This window comes from Maylandia zebra, linkage group LG19 (assembly GCF_041146795.1).
Source record: "Maylandia zebra isolate NMK-2024a linkage group LG19, Mzebra_GT3a, whole genome shotgun sequence".
Classification (NCBI taxonomy): domain Eukaryota; kingdom Metazoa; phylum Chordata; class Actinopteri; order Cichliformes; family Cichlidae; genus Maylandia; species Maylandia zebra.
The window spans coordinates 27075888-27093821 of record NC_135185.1 but is presented as its reverse complement, the minus strand read 5'-3'; the positions used below and the strand labels follow the sequence as shown (position 1 = coordinate 27093821).

At 40.2% G+C, this 17934-nt stretch overlaps 1 long non-coding RNA gene across 1 annotated transcript; it reads left to right on the top strand.

The window, feature by feature from the left end:
- The first annotated feature begins 852 nt into the window (after positions 1-852).
- On the top strand, positions 853-17257 carry LOC143414055 (uncharacterized). The gene is made up of 3 exons (XR_013094620.1): positions 853-2222; positions 15813-15900; positions 16360-17257. It is a non-coding gene; the product is annotated as an uncharacterized LOC143414055 (long non-coding RNA).
- Positions 17258-17934: the final 677 nt, after the last annotated feature.

Here is a 17934-nt window from a genome sequence, read left to right as displayed (position 1 = left end):
ACCTTGAACCTTGAATTAAGGGAGAAGTCTTTTGAGTTTAAATCTGTTTTTCAAAGGAGACCTGGTCAAGAAGACGCACCATTATGAAACTACATAAATTATATCTATTGTTCTTCAACTATATTTTACTGTATAAACTACATACATGCAGTTTTGACAAACCAGCAAAAAGCTAAGTGTTGTTATGAGCAAGCTGTGAGTTGGGCATTAATAAATGCCTTTCTGTCAGTCTGTGCCACTGGAGCGACACAGGTGGGATCTGACAGAAAGACTCATTTTGGCTCTAGAGCCTTAATGAAATTGATTTTACCAATAATGGACACCGAAATAAAAGAAAAAATGTCTTCTTTTAATACAAAGTTCACATGAGGAGATTTCAGGCTTGGCGCTGAAGTAAGTCACACATCTGTTAGCCAGGAGACTCTGGTTTGTGTCCCTATCTGTATTTTGCTTTACTTGGTTTTCAACGCAAAGATGAAAACCAGGTCAAAAAGATGTCAAAGCAATTTCCACTTCAACTGTACACTAGAAACATGATAGAAATAGAGGCTACAATGCTACAAACCTGACTCCTCATCCCTGACTTTGTTACCTGCTGAAGGTCAGTCTCTGGCTGCTGTGCTCGAGTCACATTCTTTGTTAGCTTCGTGTCAGCATGCTGTTTGAATGCATGTTTGCCAATGTTGTATTTGTAGCATAAGGTGGTTACTTGTTTCCTGGACATAGTTTGCACGTTACCATTGCACTCTTGCCTTTTTCTGAAGTAAAAATCAAAGTAACATTTCCACTCCTTAAAAGTTGTAGAGCGCCACAATTTTATTACTTTGTAACATGTTGCACCTGTAACGGGTGTATTAAAAAATAATTTATATTTCACCAAAGATCCATCCTGCAGTGTTATCTCGCTTTGTCAGTATTGGTTATGTATATGTGTTTATTTATATATGTTTATTTTCTGTATTTATATTTTGGGAGCTTTTATTTTGTTTGTGTGACCTTTGACTTCCCATGAAGTCACTTCCTGTAGCTGCGCGCTATTTTCCTCAGTCGCCTAGAGGCCCCGCTGAGGAGAGGTGAGCGTACGCTAGTGTTCTCAGTTACAGAGCAAATAAACACAGTTAAAGTAACTAAAAGTAATTCAAACACTGCTCGTTCCCTTTGTGCATTTTGTCTCATAGTTCTGTTAGATATTTTAGTGTGAATTATTGTTTCTCTGTCGAGTACAGCACTTTATTGTAACATGCTAGTTAGCATGTCTCAGATGAGAGCATAGGAGCATGCACGTGGCTTCTCATGTGGTCCGCTATCCTTCTCTCTCCCTTGAAGGTGTTCATGCAGAAGTCCAGTAAAGTGAAGTTGCTGTACTGTTTTGTTTTTATTTTAAACAGGTATGTGAGCTCCCTCTTTTATTTTTGTGTCATGTGAACTGGTTATATCTTCTGTTTGTTTGTGATTCATGTTCACTGTTTCAACTTACTGTAAATATGTAAAATTGCCACTGGTAAATGAAGTCTCCCTAAAGTATAATTTTGTTGATGAGGTAATTGTCACTATATGTTCACGATGCAGTGCATTTTTGTTTGTTATATATGAATATAAATACATTTTAGCAGTATTATTTGGTAATTGGATTTGTTGTAATGTTGCACCTCAGTCGCCTAGAGGCCCCGCTGAGGAGAGGTGTTCATGCAGAAGTCCAGTAAAGTGAAGTTGCTGTACTGTTTTGTTTTTATTTTAAACAGTTCTGGGAGAATAAATCCACCCAGCTGGCAAAGTGAGAGCTGACTCCTCTGGTCATTCGCACAACACAATGCAGAGAACTAACGGCAATAAGAGTTTAAGGCCAGACCGGCTACACACCCACTGGTTTTCAATTCACATTTTACTTTTGATTCATTCATTGATTAAGTGAATAATAACGCAGCAGGCTAGGTTTAGGTACTTAGACCTACATTAAATTATTATGCAGAATGCAGATAATATGGCCCTTCATAAAATTAACCCTGCATGTTGAAAAATTGGTTTTACCTGGTGCATTTAGTCCTATGCAGGTACACTGGTGGTACGTCCTGCTCCAACCATATAGAGAGTATGTTTGGTATGTTGGACCACTCTGCAGTCAACATCGATCGAAACTCCTGACCCCTCCAGCAACTAACCAGCAATTGATCCTGCAGTACTGTTCTGGATTCCCACGGCACGTGGACTCTACATATGTGAGCGTGAGTTTGCCTCCTACATTTTTCTTTGACGAGGCTTCTAGAAGCATGCCCCATGTTGCTAACCTCGCCAATGCATTTGCATCATATCCAAAGGCCAAAGTGATGTGCACTGTACTAACTCCATACTTACATGCATCCATTTTCACCCTACTCTGCCTTCCACCATGCCCTCCTCCTATTTATTTATTTTTTTCTATACAGTCCACAGCACTTATCCGAAACCCGATGAAATCTCTTTGCTTTCAGTCAGGCTACTACGCTAGTTTGCCTACTGATCAAACAGCCTTGTAATTTTATGTTGACGAAAGTAAATCACAGCTCCTCAAACTTCTTTCAATCCTCGGCCACGTTTGATTGTGTAGCCATTTTGAGCGACTCACTCACCATAAAAGAGCCCATTTCACTTCCATCCAGTCTGAGACAGAAACAGAAAAGAGGGGTGTGCCAAGTAAAAGCCTCAGTCTTGCTTTTGGTGGAAGATTAGCAGCTGCCAGGAAGCTTTCAGACCACGAAAAAAGAATAGAAAGAAAGGGGGAAAAACACATATGCACATATATGATACATATATACACTAATAGCCAAATCCACACACTGTCATATTTTCACACAAATGCAAACACACACATATATGTGGATGCTCAGTTACACAATCAGATAGTCTCTCTCTCTTTCTCTCTCTCTCACACACACACACACGCACACACAGAAACTTCAATCAGAGCCTTGTCAAAGCACTTGGAGTTTCTTTTAGCCTCTGTAGTATCTGCAATTCAAAGTGCTGTGGGTTTTGCTTCTGCCAAATTACAAGCTCCATTTGCCAGCCTAATTAACGGTTCATAGCATTCAGTGAAATTTATTGCCACAGCCCGAGCGCATGCCAAACCAAACAGGACAGACCTCACAGATAACCATAAGCTTGGCCGCGGAACCTGACACCTTGAAAAAACAAACTTGTTACAGGGAGTCTGTTTATATACTCCTATTTCCCCCTGTTCACTCTCTCTGCCTCTTCTCGCTCCAGTGTCTCGGCTGACAGTTACTTGACTGTTTCACTTCATGGTCTCTGTGGTGATGGTTGTTAAGAGGAAAAATTCAGGCACACAACCTATTTCTTTTGACCGCAATTCATTTTATGTTTGTCAGCGGGTGCCCTTTTGGTCAATACTGTTTGGATACACCGCTGAAATGTGAGTCTAGAGCACAGGACACTACAGGACAAGACAAGGCCTGAATTTCAATCTTCCTCCCAGACATAACCCAAACAATCTTCTCGATTCCTTGTGAAGAAAAAAAATGCAGTAAAACCTAAACAGCTTTAATTTAAACTGAAAGAACTTTGGTGAAAACTAAGACTTAACTACTGTGACAAAAGTAAAACACTTTAAAACATGGACAAGGAAAAGAGTGGAGTTTCCAATCCAAGCTGCAATGGTTTCCTAATGCTTTTACCCTTGTGATGGAAACAGTAGTGGAATGAAAGAATCATTCAGGCTGGGAAGTCGACTGCATCTAAGGAAACCCTGCACAAAATGTTTGTAGGCTAACCCAACTATATTTATCTTGGTGGAAATCTATCCAGATTACAAAATACAAAAAATAGGCTTCACTGCATAGCTACTTCATAACAGCAGGCTGACTATCAGTCATTATTTATAATGGCCAATAAATGAAAAATGAAAAAGAAAAGGTGAGAGAAACACCCTTCAACCATTTTTTTAAAGTTACATTTTACGGTTTGACCACCAGAGGGCACTCTTCAACTTTGCTGTTGGCATGCTTGGAACAGCAAAAACACAACAACCAGTTGCTTCAAGCAGGGTTGGGTGATACTTAAATGAGCAATCCACAACTTGTTGTGACAATAAAGCAATTTTATCTTAAAACTTTAATGTCACATTATTTTAGTCTCACATTCTGAAACCTTCCTCCTTCATTTCCCATTTGCTTGTTAATTACCTACCATAATTAACAGTCATGTTTTTCAAGGTAAATGCATTTTCATGTCTGTTTCAGTTTTCAGTTTTATTTGTCATATGCAAGTTAGCCTGTTAGTTGGTGTCCTCTGTAGCTAAGCCAACCATAACTTTAACATCAATCATGCATTCCAAGACTTCTCTTGCTGATCTGGTTTAGTTCAACTGACTTACTCTGTTTCATTTTTTTCTGTCCTGGGCCTTCAAACTTTTTCTCTCTACATATTTGGTTATCCCACAGAATGAAATTAAAGCTGTAAATTACACAGTACATAGTTAAAATTGTATCAGTGATAGAGTCATCAATCGTGTACCCCCATGATTACAGTTCTACTCATAAACCTATAAAAAAGAACACATTAATCTGAAAGCTTAACCTTCATGTTTTAACATTGTGGACTTGAATTGTACCTGATGGTTTTATCTTCTGTTCTGTATCCTGTTAAGCAATCTACATTCTTTATCCTTTTTTTTTTTTTAAATTTAGCCAGAAGCTACTTTCTTATATTTTACAGAAAACAACTGACCGTAACACTGACTTTTAGCTACACTAATATACAATGTAATGGACTGCGAATAGTTTCAAAAATATGTTAGAAGCAAAACATTCATCACAATGTCACTATGATTAGCTCCAACTTATCTATCAGTATGTTGAGTACCATAGGTACCAAAGCTGAAAGAGTATAAATACTGAACAATAACACAACGTTTGGGAAAAATGTACCTACTTTGTCTTGGTTGTTTTGCTTTTACTGAATATAGTGTGATCAAAAACTGAGCATCTGATCATAACATCTGGACATTTCATAGAAGTGATGACTTAAAAAAAAGCACTCTATGGAGACCTTTGTCCTCTCATCACATTGTGACTTGATATGAAGTCAGAAATGTCTAATTAAAATATCATTGTTCTCTGAATTTATATAAATTCAGTTATTTATATTTAGTTCACAGAAGTGACTTATCAGTGGTTAGCACTGCTGCCGCAAGAAGGTTTCATGTTTGAACCTCTTGGCTGGCTGGAACATTTTTGTGCAGCGTTTGCATGTTCTCTTGGTGCCTACGTGGGTCTCCTTGGGGTCCTCCAGTTACATCCCACAGCCCAAAAACACGCTTTTTAGGTTAAGTGATGATTCTAAATTTGCCCATGTAAATGTAGGTGTGGGTGTGAGTAGCTATCTCGTCACTCTGTGTTAGGCCTGTTATGGACTGGGACCCTGTCCAATGTCAGCTAGAACAGACTCCAGGTGCCCCGTGACCCTGAACTGCATAAGTGGTTAGGAAAATGGATGGATGAGTGGATAGTGCTTAAGATCACAGCCCCCATAGTTATTCTGTAGCTAAATGTAACGAGAGACTGACTAAAAGTGCCTGTAAAAATGTAACAAATGGTAAATACAGCTCCATGTAATTTACTCTCAAACTACAAAGAACATTATAAGAAAATAACAAATGAAAAGAGGCTATGTACACAGCCTGAAATCTTGCATCTTAAAAAACAGTGATGCTAGCCAACTACTCCGTAAAAGGCTTTCTGTAATAGTTCTGCTACAGGTACACAGTAGTTACATAATAACTACTTTTTTATATTTATATTTTATATTTTTTTTATATTTAAGTTCCTCCACATTACTCCATCCATCAATATTACTTCTCAGTGTTATTTGCCCTGCTGCTCCCAAGGCAGGCACACATAGTTGCTGGAAGGTAGCAAAAGGAGACCTTTGCCATATGCCTTGAGCATCCTGTCAAATTATTGCATGATAAAGTTTTGCCATTTTCTGGTCAGCCTGGTGATGTTGTCCACTTGATTCTCATGGGAATGGAGTTTTGTTGTAGGTAGAAGCAGAGTAGCAATTAAATCAAGATTGCTGTGTAAATGATCACTTGTTTGTCAAAGATTTACAATGAGGAGGCTAGCTTCTTAGTCTCTTACTAGCTGCTTTTGGGCAAAATCAAAAACGTCAAGATGAAAAAAAACAACCCCAAAACATAACAGAAAATTTAAAATACTCAGATTCTTATTGTGATAAACTTAAAGTGCAGACATGAAATTAATTTTCCCTTATTCATTTGTTTGATGGTGCCATTTTAAGGATTCCTTCTGTTTCCTCTTCTTCCGGAGCTACGTTAATTTTCTAACACTAAAACCGATCTGTGTAATACACTCCATATTGTACAATTGGGCCGTGTAAAAACAAGAATTTATAACAGTGCATGTCATATTCTCCTAAGAGGTTGGCCATTAGTAAAAAAGAAACTGGACTGGGTTTAACTTGTCAGACAGCTTCAAAGAAGGCTGTGTGGGCCTCTAGGAAGCCTCCCTGGCTGATGGAGAATTATTGATTGTGTGTTCAGATATCTTGAGGCGCTGGTGTATAGCACTGGGGCTTAAATTCAGCCCTAATGCTCAGCCCATGCATAATTTATGTAGTTCCCATCAAAAGGTAGTAGCAATGCAAACTAAAGAGGTCTCAAGAAGCTTTTTGTTGAAAGTTTTCACACATCAACAAGCTTAAAGCTCAGTATGATTTTACAGCAATAGGTCAGAATCCATGAGAAACACAAATTCCAAGTGAGTGCAGCAGTACTCGCGCATTGGTGAAGGTTTTTCATCTATGAAACATACACCATCATTTATCCGTTATAAACACACAATTTAGATTAAAGAAAAACACCATCTGTAGATTCCTATCAACTTATTAATGGGGCATTTTAAATGCATGGCTTATTGCTTTTTGTGCTAATTTCCCATAAATGTATAATACAAATAGCACAAACACACTACTGGTGTTGTGTTGTACTATTTTTATGTTCCTTTGAGTCCCATCTTGCATGTAAACTACCATGCATTAGTTGAATAATAAAAGGACCATTCAAATATTGATCTGTCTGTCTGTATTGACCTATGCTGCCCCCAGCTATGCTTTTCCATATGGTATGGACATTTATTTAGATAGAGAGGCACATTTGCTTGTAATTATGGAAGACCGCTGAAAAATGAGCATTGCGTATAGTAATATTGCAATCATGAAACCCTTGAGCTTTTTCAAAGAAGCTGTCAGTTACATAGTAGGTGCTGCTATATTCAGACTCTAATGCCTCTCAAAAATGTCTAAATACACACTGTTGGAAACAACTCCATTATGAGAAGTTATTGGTCAGCCTTGTCTAATCAATAGAAACAATACAGGATTCTTAGGACTGATACTGATACCGATACAATGCAATTTAAAAATCAGATATATCAGCCGATAGTGTGTAACGCATATGTGTATTTATTCATGGGTGCTTACAGATAATATAACAAAGCAACTGTTTTATTGTCTCAGCAAGTCGTGCGTTACTTGTTTAGGCTCTCCTCTGCTCAGATCTTCTGGTTGTTGTCTTTGCAGTGTTCCAAACATGTGTTACCAACAGAGAAATTTCAGAGTCAACCATAATAATATTGTTAAATGAAGTTTCTCATGTCTCTTCTTTACTTTGAAAACTTTCATTTATTGGCCACTATAAATGCCAGTAAATGAAAGTTAAAAAGGTTAAATATAAAACTAAACTTTGGTTAGCACAACTGAGTGTAATATTAACTTTTCAAATGCTGGATAAACTGGATTTTTTTTAACTGGATAAAAGAATTAAAATAAATAATGACAGAATCTCTTTCAGGAATTTTGGCTGGCCACAAAAAGCATTTCCACTCTACAGGAGGGAGGTTATCTAGAACTCTTTGTGTGGCACTTTTAGCACTTCTAGAATTTGTTTTTCCTTTTTCCCTTTTTTACTTATCTATATACTCTATTTATAGAGATTTATATCTACTTATGTATATAAAACGTTTGGATTCGTCTGTAATCATATCATATATCTGAGGTAGATAAGGGGAGGTTGTGAGGCAATAGACACCCCAGCTGCATACAAACAAACTCTGCACATATCATAACAGGTGGTGTGACATGGCAAGAGTTTAACTATCTTTTTTTCTTTTGCCTTTATTTATACACACTGCTCATTATGCGCTCATCTGTGTCTGGCACAGTGGGATGCTGAGTTTTGACAATGCCCGTCCTCATTACTGGCAGGCGGGCACCAGAAAGATGAGATGCATTCTGACACCCGGGGCTGATTCTCACCTCCATTAACACCAGCAGGGGGTCACCGTGATCTGATTACAGGAGGGGATGAATAAGGGAAGGAAACGTAGAGAAACAAGCGGGGAGGGAAGGGAGCAGGGAGAGAATGGGGGGTGGGAGTGTAGATAGGTGATAAAGCAACAGAGGGAGGACAGAAAAGGGGAGAGAACAGCTCTAAGATGATGAAAGGGGGTGGTTGGAAATGGTGATGGTGGTGATGTGGTGGGGGTTGATGACTGCTCCACTTGTCTGGAGTGCATAAGCCAGCAGCTGCGGGGCCTAATGATGGAGGTCATTGGCACATAGCTCGGTAAGGGCGACTAGCTGTGATCAATACCACCTGATGAGGTGTCTGAGTTCTCTCTGATGTGCATCAAAATGGAATATGTTTTTCCTCCTCATTTAATCGATGGGAAGAGTGTGAAACTAATTGGGCAAAACTGCAGGGGCATTTATTGATTAATCAAGCAGAAAAACGAGGGGAGCATATCAGGAGCCGGGGCCTCGATATGTGAGGGCAACGACATGGTGTTTTGATTGGTGAAATGAATCGATATCTTGAAATCATTGGCTGGGCATAAAAGTCAGAGGAGCATGAAATATTTAAAGGCGTCATGGCAACAGCACCTGCAGATCTACAGAGAGCTGAATAAAAACAGACTGGCATCAATTTTGAATGCCAGACAGTCACATACTGAAAATCACTTCTGTGGATGATAGGATCTTCCTTTCCCCGTTGCTCTCATGTATGCAACCTTTTTAATACACAGCAAATGCGGTGCGCTTTAGTGTCGGGCGCGCCGTGAAGTTATCTGCATTTTTTCCTCCTCCGTGGTGAAAATATCACGGTGGTGGGCTCATTTTGCATGATGGGAATGTGTTAAAAAATGGCATGTGTATGGTGGAATGTCATACTGGAGTCCTCTGAAGGACAGGAATTGTGTGACTATAATCTCTCGTCTCTGTAGCGCCGAACCCCTAGGGAGAGCTGGATCGGACCACTTGATTCAGTCTTTTAGTTCCACTGCGGTGCATGATACCGTACAGCAGTACAAAAGCCATGTCCCTTGTTGAAGAAAGCGATAATAAAACCAGTTATGTGCATATGTGTGAGTGTTTGCGTGTGTAGGTAAGGGTAGTGGGAATTATTTCTTTTCTTCCCTCATATCACATTTGTGTTTTTTGTAAAATATGGCACTCAAAGTAAACAACAGCAGATGAAAAACAACCAGTTATACCAGAAAGAAGTCCAGAGAGTTGACCAGTTAGTACATTACTCATCATTACGTTACCCGGCGTTAAACACAGCCTCTTCATTTCAGTCTCAATCACATACCTGTAAAAGATTGGTGACTGCAAAGCTGTGACAGTAGAACACTGACAAAATTTCTCTAAGGACGGCTAAGAGGTACTTAAAAATCTTCCTCCTATAGTACTTCTCTCTGTCACCTCACACACACACAGTTATATTAGGTTAAAAAAACATTACCAGAAACACTGATAAATATAGAACATATGAATATCGAACCCATGATGAAATCTGCTGCAACTAAAATCAGTCACTGTGTGGCGGTGAGGACGGAGGGTAGAAGAGGTGTGAAGAGGGGGAGAGAGGGAAAATCAGCTATGCCTTCGGAGGTCAGCAACGTGTCGGGGTGGAAGAATGCTCAGTGATTTCCAAACACAATTTACTTAAGGAGATGTTAATGGTCTGGAGGCTATTGGGAGCTGGTTGATAAGTGTCTGGATCATGTATTGACCTCTTACTGGCCTCGCAATGCAGTTGATTGCTGACTGCAGTCAGCAGGGAGGCTGGTGGTCTGGCTTTAACAGCTCCTGTGCTCTGAATGTCTGTCAGTGGAAAGACTCAAGGCCGCATTATTCTGAGTGGAAGTCCATCGGGTCTCATTGTTTTGACCCACTACAGTCCTGTTTACATACTAATGAGAGGCTTACTCATATAGTGTAAGGACTGAACAATATTAACGCTGTTTTGCCTAGGAGTTGGTCAACACTTAGAGTGGTAATCCCGTTAAGTTTCACTGGAGTGCAAGATGTAACTGCCATGCAGTTTTATGTCCGACACCCAAATCATTGACCATATGAGAATCTGATCATTTATAAGAATGCTAATAGATATTATAAAACTGTATAAAAGTCCAACATCTGTATATCCAGTTCTCATGGTTCTGGGCCAACGGAGCAAATTGTCAAATACCCTGAGGTGTGAGGTCAAGTCTGCCTATTTGCTTGGGTAACATTTTATTTTTTTTATAGTTCGGGCTGTATCACAATGATGCAAACATATTATGAAATAGTATTTTAAATATCTTTTACATATACACACAAAGTAGGTTACTATGGTACTCATGGTGAGTCAGGTGCAGTGAGATGTAAATGAGGATGCTGCTGAGGCATCTCTGAGCTTATTCCTTTGCTGCAGCGGTCCCCAGCCTTTTTCGCACCACGGACCGGTTTATGTCTGACAATATTTTCACAGACCGGCCTTAAAGGTGTCACGGATAAATACAACAAAATAAAGTCAGTACTGGTACCAATAAAAAGAAGATTTATTCATAACACATGGGAAAAGACCCAGGGAAACAAAGTTAACGATAAAAACGATTAAAAAAAATGCTAAAAGCCAATAAAAATCCTGAAAACCAGGAATTTCACACCTGAGCCTCAACTCTCGCGGCCCGGTACCAAATGACTCACAGACCGGTACCGGTTCATGGCCCGGGGGTTGGAGACCGCTGCTTTGCTGGAATAAGGCACCCTGCCACTCGTTGACTCTGACACAGCCCGATATAGCAAAGTATGTTCAGCTGATTTTGTATTGAATGATTTATATCTGTTCAATTTAATTCTGTGTTATTTATTTATTGCCAATTCACAACAAACTAAGTCCATACAATACTAAAGAGAAAATCCAAACACTAGGAACTACAAGGAAGTCTGTACAGTGAAAGTGAAGTGCTCTTTTGCAGTAATATGATACCAAAAGCTTTTTAAGGTATGCCAATGCAGAAAGCTGTAAGCACCTTATTTTGCGATGCAAACACAAGCAGAATTGCAGAGGTGTTGGTGGTGGTAAACTTATATTACACTGATTTCTTATGCAGAAGACTACTGCAAGACTTCTTTGGGATATACTGTTTTAACTGACACCCGTTTGAGTTTTTGATGGTGTTTTCCAGATTTAGTCATAAGTCAGTTTTCCAAGTTCCCAATCTGAATTTTTAACTGGAATGCCCCCTAACTCGGATTTCCCACTCGGAAAGTCGGAGCAGCCCCATCAACCCAGAGTTAACAATCCAACATAGCAGTGGTGAACGTAAACAGTATCACTGTAAAACCTTTAATCTGTCCTGCAGATTCAGTGACATCACTCCCAAGTTCCAACAGCCAACTTCCAACGTAACTGGAACACGGCATAATCCTGCACTAGAGTATAAGTTGAGTATAAAACAAATATAAAAGTTAATAAAACTGAAGAGAGCTAATTTATATTCAAAATAACTCAAGAAATAAACAATACGGTCAAAGTAAATAAATCTGTTTGCACAGCTAAAATGTTGTGACTTGGTACGAAACAGGAACAAAACTCATCTGTCACAATCTTGTCTGAAGTTTGATTTGACAGAACAATGTAAAATGTAAGCAATCCATAATGCAGGGCAAGTCCGTAATGCATTTTTTCAATAATGTGTGACAAACTGAGCTGAATGAGCAGCCGTAGAGTCAAAAGAAGGCAACAGACTCAGACAGCGTAGCTCTCTGTCGTCCACTGACATTATGAGAAAGCATGTGTCATTCATATTGAGTGACATCTGTGTTTGGACTAGATAAAGTCATGCAGCTACAGGTATTGAATGTTCACCGGTAGAGTAGCAGGTAGACAATCAGCCACCGTACACGGCACAAAAACTGAGAAATTATTTGCATGCATGATTTCTTTAAAGCGCAGTGAAAATAGCAATGTGCTGAAAATCCACTAACTGTTTCATGCTCTGACGTCAGCAGTCATAATATTTTCTTAATAGCAAACTGCTTGTGCAATACACTGACTAGTTAAGAGCCAAGGTAAGCTTTAACTCAAGCGGATTCTAATACTTTTGGATGTTTTTTGACAGTTCCTGTGTTACAGTGACCAACTCTGCCTCACGGTTGACAGGTAAGCGTCCCTCAGTGCAGCCTTTAGCAAATCTCTGAACACTGAAAACTCAGGTTTTAGCAGGGCAGTGGGGATGTAGACAGAGAGACTAGAAAGGCAGACCAGCATTTACAACCTGTTTGGGATTTGGCTATTGCACCGTGACTAACACCCCTGCTGTACCACATATGCTGCTGAATTTTAAGTCTGGCATACTGCAGGAGGTACAGGGTTAGAAAGACGAGAGAACAAGTGCCATCTGTTAAATAAACAAACAAAACATTGCACAATCACTCCATGCAGGAGGAAAACTTTTCAATCCCTAAAATGAATGCGTGCCATTACGCCTCAACTCCAGACGGCCAATTATGTTTTATTTTGGCACTTAAAGTTTGCGAAGGAGTGCAGGATATTGCCCATAATATATACACAAGCAGGCTGCCACCACAGGATTGCTGCTTAAACGGTCCCCTTGGGGGTCCTGAGGTGTGGAGAGAAGGTACCACAGCACAGAGACAGCCACCTGCATGTGTCTGCTCTTACTATATGTGTGCCAATTACTCACTGACAGACAGAGAGAAGGGCCTGACAGGCCATAGCTGTTTGGCAGATGCCATGCAGAAATGCTTCACACTGGCTTGACGTCCATGGCCTAAGATGAGGCTTTCGTCTGACGGCTGGCTTGGACCAGGGCCAAGGAGGAAAATATAGGAGTCACGGCAGTGGTGAGAGGGGGGTTATGAGGACGTTATAGGAGGGGATCTTGGGGGATTAATATTACATTCATTTATCCAACAAGAATGACAGTATGACAGGCAGCATATGAATATTGGGGACAGTTTGTATGGCTGCCTCAGTGTTTTAAATGTTAACTGTTTATAAAGCAGACAGTGCAAGGAGAGGATTTTAGCATGTTTGCTTGAGGCTAGGTGGTAACTTACTGTTTGAAATTGGGATTTTACATAAACTTGGCAGTTGTTATACAAACTAAGAATAAACCGGGGAGCAAAAATAATGATTCTACCATCCCACCCCCTGCGCAGACCTACTGTACACCCCTCTCTGCTTTCCGTCCGTCTGTTTTTTCTCGGTTTTTGACAATCCTCCTTTTCTTTTCTTTTTTTTAATCCAGCGCTGAAGTCACAGTTTAAAAAAAACACCCAGACATGACCATAAAATTGTTCATGCTATTGTTATGATGATGAGGCAGTGAATCCATTTAGATACAGCGCCACCCACACTAACAGACACTGCTGATAGTAACATTTTGTTACATGTTTAAATCTTTCAGGGCATCCTTTTTGCTCCTCTGGTTAGGTGTTTTAGTCCTTGCAGTCTTATTCAGCACCTTAAATACAGTCACTTCATGTATAAAAATATATTTGTTCATCCATGTACCACAAATATCCTGTACGTTCACACCTCACAAAACTAGTTGAGAAGTTGACTCTGTCTTCTGTGTGAGCTCTCCTTGCTTCTCTCAAAAGTAACTCAGTTACTTCAAGTTACTCGTTACTTTCAAAGTAACTAGTTACTAGGGAAAGTAACTTTGGTTTTACTCAGAATTCTCTTGTTAATGTGTTTCTTCCATAACTTTGCCAGTCTTCTAGCTTGCTTACTTGCCACAAGTGCACTGTGCCACCTACCAATAGAAAGGATATGATAACGTGCATATTTCCACGAGAGAAATCCCACGCCTGGACCGTCATTGACTGTTGCCATGATTCTAGCCTACGTCACAGCGTCATGTGCGCCTTTTACATCCAACACAAAAACTGCAGTCGTGGTGTTTTCGATTGTACTCAGAACTCAGAAATTCTGCCTTCTGAATAGGAAGATGTAGGTAACACCAGACTGCAGATGAGCTGCATACAGGGCTGGACTGGGAAAGAAAATTGGCCCGGGCATTTTGACTAGAAACTGGCCCACCATTATAGGAAAAATCATAAAGCCTTTGAATGAAAACACTGTTGTGACAGTGATGTACACTGTTTTGATGGTATGTATGCATCAATCTATCAATTGTTTGTTGTAAGATTCAGATAATTATTTTTTAAAAGCGAGACATTTTAAATGAGAATAAGAAAGAAAAGTATTTCTTTGTGCCCCCCATTCCCTGTTAATGCCCTACATGCCCCCTTGGCCACACTTTGCTAGATCCGCACCTGCACAGTTACCAGCTGTCAGCTACCTAAAAAAGGATCCTGGTGTTATTTGTCTCTCAGAAACAGTTCATAACTTCCCTTCAACTCATTCATGTCACCTAAAAGGTAAACCTGTTTCTCCATCACCTGCTCAGTAAGGACATCTCCTGGTTTCATCTTCATGTTTCCCTCTCACCAGATAACCAAACCATATCATGACCAGCAGCTTTTTTTTTACAGCTGTGGCTCCAGCAAACATCAGCTGATACTAGAAATTAATATTAAATAAATTCTAACAACAGCTGATCAAGCTTAAACATGCTGCTGTTGTTTAGCGCGACATCCGCTGGTTTCCTCTTTCTGGCGCAAAGTGGGCGATAAACAAACAAGAGAGCCGATCAGCTGATCATTGATCAGTTTCATGATTGAAGTAGAAACGGGAGAGGGAGGGGGGAGAATGAAAGAAGAAGAGGCAGCTGTGCAGCGTAAAGACACAGAATAACTCCAGCTTTGTGCCTTTTTCATTGTAGCTGAATTACGGGACAAACTGTTCCTTTTCACCTCAATAAGAAACGCGTAATATTTTCTCTGAATACCAGACGGGACGGTTGGCAACTCTAATAACTTATGAACAAAATAAGGTTCAACATCATTAACTTCATAGCACCCACCCAGCTGTGTAGAAACTCCGTCATGCTAGCTAGCACGCAGTACGGAAAAAGTCAGAATAACGAAAATAAACTCCACCTAAACTTGGTTTATATCTGACCCAGAGAGACTGCAGGTCATAACTTCTTACCTGAAGTTCAGTTCACACTTGGACCGGCGGCCGCCTCGGGTCTCTTTTCCTTCTGCGTCCCTTTTCCTTCATCCACCTGCTGCCTCCACCACTTGCTAATGTTACTGAATCTGTGGAAACTCCGCGATGCCACCACACGAAGTAACGAGTAACGACCCTATCTAAATCCCAGTAACGAGTAACGCGTTCCTGATTTTGGCATAATAACTAGTTACCGTGCTCGTTACCACAATAATAACGTAGTTACTGTAACGCGTTACTTAATAACGCGTTAGTCCCAACACTGATGATTACAAATACACACACAGACACACATAAATGCACAGATACACACTTGCTTGCAACAAAAAGTCTAGATAGTGCTTTGTCTGCTTGATTCTCCCAGAAGCATGGCGTGACAGTGCTACAGTATCCCAAGATCCCTGCAGGCAGCCTTGGGACAAGAAGCTCATCATCACTCAATGCACTCCCAGGTGAATGGCAGGGGGTCACGCAATGATGAGGACAGAGGGTAGGAAGGGAGGAAATAGACTGGAGGCCTATTTTGAAGATGGAGAAATATCCGCATCTGCCACAGCTGCCACTCAGAAAGACAAAAATGCATCTGCACACGCACAGCTGAGAAAGCAACTCAGATGGGCAGTTCTGTCACCAGTGATTACCCTCCTGCCACTCTGACATGAAGAGATTGGGGCCATATGAACGCCTCTGTAGCCCTAAGCGATGTTTATGGGAGTTAGAGAGATGCGACATTTGCTGCTTATAAGGGGTCGTGATCAGATGTGAAAGCTTGTCTTGTATGCTTACGGGCAGCATTGTAGTGAAAATGCACTGCTCGCTGTAATGCTGATGTTGTTTTTCAGCAGGTTATATTAAGAAGGTGGAAGGAAATTGGAAACACATTAGCAACACCTGATGGCTTTGAATTTCAGGTTCAAGGATCCTGAACTCATCTCAATCAAACAGAGGGACTCAAAATGTTAATCATGCATGAAGATTATCATCGCAGTGGGTGAGTGATGGAGGCGAAACGGGAAGAAGCAACAGTGTAACGCTGGTTTTGGCACAAATACTGGCTGTAGCCAGCATGTCCTGTGCTACTGAAAAAATGATGACATATTATTATAACATGACCACTGGCACCATCACACCAAATAAATAAATAAATAAATATATAAGATAACACACTTTCCTTTTCTCTACGGTTTTGGCATGAGGATCTTCATGCAGACTGTGAAACACCATATTTTGTTTTACCTCCTTCATTCCCGGGAGTCACCACAGTGGAAACTATTTATTAACTAGATGCTGTGTTGGCTGGCCAGTTGGAGCTCTGTAATAGGTGGGGGGGAAATGCTTGTGAAACCTTAGATTTATTTTATGCCACTCTCAGGTTTTCCAATCTACTGCTCCTTGATAGTTCCAGTGCTCACATATAGAGGGGCTGAAAATAGAAGAGAGCACATCTCTGGATGAAAGGCGCCTCAAGGGTGTCTATCTGGACAGAAGAACACAAAGTAAGCACCTCACTCACATGCACACTCCAACCCTCAGGGTCTTTGGGAGTGATGAGAACTGACAGTGGTTTGTGTGCAATGACTACCCCTGTGTTAGTGATCCGAGGCTACTGGGCCAACTTCTTCACAAACCTTCAGCTTCCACCGCTGACACTTTCCACCAAAAGATCTTTCTCTTTTTGCTTTGTCTAAATCAAAACACAGGGGACAGAGCACCGCTTGAAAGGAACGCGCTCCATAATGTTGCTTCTGCAAATTGTGGTGGATGCTGTAAGCTGTGAGCTATAAATGATAGCAGCTAAATACAGGAGATTTAAAGGGCTATATCAAGGTTGGTACATCTTCACCAGCATACATAATTAATATGTGCATTAGACACCACACAATAGTTAATGCTTTCAAAGTGCTGACCAGTAAAATTACGTGCATTTAAGGATGCCAGACGAAGGTCTAGCAACTGCTACTTTGGATAGTTTGAATTGTTTACTGCTGCCTCGCTTTCCTAAGCGTGTGAGATGTATTCATGTCAGAGTAATAAGCCTCCATATGCATAAATTATGAGACAGTTCTCCCCTTTACATTACATTGCTGGAGCTACAGAACATATGTTTTAAAGTGTTCACAGCTGTAACTATTCTATACACACTGATTGTAAAGAATTACTCAAACGTGCGTGCATTTAGCAGTTAGCTTTTCTATTCTTGTAATTATCAACTTAACTCTTTAGATCTCATTAAGGCAACAATGAAAATGCGGTTTGCACCACAACGACTAAAATAATCGTATCAATTAATGACACATCACTGTCACTAATTCAAATATGCAAATGCCACATAAAATACACATCATTTCAAATAGCTTGAATTGATAAATTTTTTCCCTATAATTATGGTGATGATTCAAGTCAATGAGCAAACAAATTTCATTAATGGATTAAAAGCTAAAAATGGTCTGTTATCCAGCACTTAAGGGGAAGGGATTAGCGAGCAA